The sequence below is a fragment of the Bufo gargarizans genome, chromosome 5 (assembly GCF_014858855.1).
Source record: "Bufo gargarizans isolate SCDJY-AF-19 chromosome 5, ASM1485885v1, whole genome shotgun sequence".
NCBI classification, from domain to species: Eukaryota; Metazoa; Chordata; class Amphibia; order Anura; family Bufonidae; genus Bufo; species Bufo gargarizans.
Genome location: NC_058084.1, coordinates 484310758 through 484314739, shown reverse-complemented (window position 1 = coordinate 484314739; position 3982 = coordinate 484310758).

Below are 3982 nucleotides of genomic sequence, written 5' to 3'. Positions count from 1 at the left end.
CTCGTCCTGACCTCTGATCTGGCAGAACGTTCTGTGCTAGCGGAAAGAACTGCACACTCTGCCTGGAGAGGGTTAACCCTTCACTGCCTGTTCTGGTTGGAGACGATGGATTTAATGGCCATAGGGTTTCTTTTTTTTTTCTTTTTAATAAAAGGTGCAAAAAAGTTTTTGCGTGATATTGCATAACTATAGTGTGACTCAGCAAGGGCTACGGGCCAGAGAGATAGCTGGCGGTCAAGAGCGGGGAAGTTTTACGGGAAATGTGACAGAACGCGAGCACGTGATTTGGTGTTAACTCTTCGGGTGCTGTAACAAGCGAAGCTGCTCGACGAGATTTAGGAAATTTGTCTTAAAATAAAACGGTCTCTGTTGCCCCCGTAGCAAACAATCACAACCTGGCTTACATTTCTGATTGTGCTCCTGGAAAATGAAAGCTGCGCTGTGATTGGTTGCTATGGGCCACAGAGCCAGTGAGGCAGATTTATGAAAACTGGTTGTCGCCCATAGCAACCAACCCCGCCACAGCTTTCATTTCATACTTTGCTCCTGGAAAATGAAAGCCACACTGGGATTCATTGCCAGGAGCAACAGGCAGTTTTTAGTTTAGACTTTTTTTTATATATCTGCCCGCTGTCTTTGTTGCCCATAGCAACCAATCCCATCGCTGCTTTCATTTTGCATTCTCTTCCTGTAAAATGAAAGCTGTGCCGTGATTGGTTGCTATGGGCAACCAAGATAGTTTTTCTTTCACGCAGTTTTATGAATCTGTCTTACCACAAAGGGTACCGCAACCCATATAGTAGAAGTGTTATCCAGTTTTAAAATGGTTGTCTCATCTTAGCCACGGGTGGCATATCGCTAGGCGCATTTATCTCCAGAATGGGACCCTGAAGTGAGCGCAGAGCAGCCACACATGCACAGCCACCCTCCATTTATTTCCATGGGAGTTCCGAAAATAGTTAAGCACTGGTTCCGCTATCTCCGGCAGTCTCATAAAAGCTTGCGCAGCGCACTCTCCATTTATTCCTATAGGACTTCGTCACATAACCAATCGCTCTCGCTCGGCTATATTCGCGCTCCCATAGAAGTGAATAGAAGGCACACGGCGCATGCGTGGTGCGCTTTCCTTCACTTTGGAGGTCTGTTCTGGAAATAGGTGCGGGTCTCAGAGGTGGGACCTGTACCTGTCTGACTTTGATGGCAGCCTCTTTAAGTCCCTGCTTGTCCAGACTCTAACTTGTCACCTCACCCAACCTCCTGGTCCCGACGCCCAAAATCGGCCTCAAAGTGGTCAGTGGAAATGACCATTACCAAAGCTTTGATTATGGTACCCAAAATAGGCACTTGTATGTGACGCGTTTCAGGCCCCTCCTGCTGCTCAGCCCATACTTACCAACATTATAGTTGGTAAATTTGGGGCATGAAAGCCCTACGCTCAGGAAGGACCCCAAACACACCTAGTTCTGTCCACTCATGGGTGGAAATAACATAAAACCCACTTATTTTCAGCTTGGAAAAGCCCTAATTTGCCAGGACTGTCTCAAAAAATTAGGGAGAGTCCCTGCAAATAGTTGGCAGCAATGTGAGCCCCATACCAGAGACGTAATATCAATGATCTGTACATGGAGGAATGCAGGGAAGACACAGGTCACGTCCTCCCGGCCCCTATCCCAGCTTTGTGTGACGTCATTACGAAATAGAAACAGCCCGAAAATTACGGGAAAACTAATATTTCAACCCTCCGTCAGGCTAGGCGGTCTGTGTGATGGGCTGTGCATCGCAGGATATATGCTGTATGGACCCATATGGTCCTTAAAGGGTTAGGGTCCATTCACATGTCCGTATGTGTTTTGCGGATCCGCAAAACACGGACACCGGCAATGTGCGTTCCACATTTTGCGGACCGCACATCACCGACACTCTCATAGAAAAGTACATGTTCTATTTTTTTGCGGAACGGAAGTGCGGATCCGCAAATGCGGATGCGGACAGCACATTCCGGCCTCATTGAAAACGAATAGATCCGCACCTGTTCCGCAAAATTGCGGAACGGATGCAGACCCATTTTGCGGACGTGTGAATGGACCCTTAAAGACGACTGTACTAATGAAGGATGACATATAGCTCAAGACTTGCAATCGCTATGTGAGTGGTGCAGCTCTGACCAGAGGGACCCCAACTGATCACAGCAAAGAAGGGGGCGCTGTGCTCGGTGAATGGGGCTGAGCAGCAATATCAGGCCCGGAGCATGGACAAAGCTGGCGCTTAAAAGGCCCGCAGGGCAGCTCCACTGAGCACAGTGCCCCCTCTGTTGATGTCAAACCTGCACTGATCACAAGTTCCCATCAATCATTACTCATAAGGAGGTCCTCCGAGGTGCTGAAGCGGTCGCTGCCTTGAACCACTGTCTTCAAGAGGGGTTCTTCATATCCTTTGTTTTGCGGATGTCCTGCTGGATGAAGCTTCCGGAGCGTCCCCATTTACCCTCCTGAAATACCATACACACCTGACACCTAATCCATGATGGTTCCCCAGACCAGTAGGTCTTTTTGCCCTTGCTCTGACACCTGTAGGAGGCCCCCTTTAATAGACTCTGCTCCCCCTTTGCAACAGTTTTTATTGCTCCAATAAAAAATTTTTTTTACCAGCTTTGCAAATAGTCTTCCTTGAAAATCTCCTATCACTTTTAGGTCTGCAGCTCCCATGCAAATCTATGCCCCTCCATGGTTACAGACCACAAACAGACCCCGTGTAGTTGGATCCTGCAGTTCTCTGTCCTCCTTTTCTTGTAACCTTCAGTCAGTTTGCAAAAAGTAGAGGACAGTAGATTAACGCGTGTCTGCTGCATCAGGCTACTCAGGATTTGTTTTGTAGTCTGTACATAGAGACACATAGATCCGCGCAGGAGCTGTATACACAAAACGATAGGAGATTATTATGCATCCATGTGCAAAGTTGCTTCATTGGATCAATATATTAATGGTTGCAAAGGAGGATATAATATTGTCATGAGGCAGAGGGTATCGATAAGACACTGGGTCCTGAGCCCCCCGTTCCAGAGGAGATTGATTGAAGCGGCGGTCAGGCATGCCATTGATAGGACTGATGGGGATAGCCAAGTACAGTGCTCTGTGATCTCAGGGAGCGGCAGCGAGCACGTGTGACCACCACTCCATTCAGTCTCCTCTACTAGTCTAGTGGGATTTTGAAGTGGATGAGACTCAGGGACCCCCCCCCCCCCATTCTCCTAAACAGTGGGGTCTCAATGGTTGCACCCTCATCCATCAAACCCCTGACATGTCTACTTGCATTCCCCATGTACTAACAATTCTGGAGCATCTCTTCTTATGGCTCTATATTGTGCCATTCCTCTATTATTCCTGCTACAAGTTATGAATGAAGGGTCAGCTGGGTGTTACCAGTTTGGGGTGTGCCCCTATACAGTCTGACCTTGGCAGCACTGATTGGATAGTGTCAGACTGTGCAGAGACACAGCTGCAACTGGTAACACTCAGCTGGACTTTTTTTTTTTTTTTTTTTCATTCATAAACTTCCAGCAGGAATAATAGAGGAACAACACAACATAGAGTGGATGCTCCAGAATTATTATTACAAGGGGGATGCAAGCAGTTACTAAAACAGACATGGCAGGAGAGGGGGTAGCTCCTCTTTAAGCTAGCAGGAGTTTGAGGGGTGCCGTAAACCCTCCCGAAAGTAAAAAAGAAAAGAGAGTCAAAGTTATAGACTATTGTCTGGTAGAGAAGGAGTTAAGAATTCATGATACCTCCTATAAGCCCTGAGCTTCTCTTTATATACAGGAATATTCCAGTGTGAAGATTTTGGAAAAGGTGAGGGCAGCGTGATTATGTACTTTTCCTGGCGCCATGCTTTATACTGCAGCACTTCTCTTGTCAGTTCAGAATTATGCAATGCTGCTTCTCTTAGTTAGGCCTCATGCACACGACCGTATGCATTTTGCGGT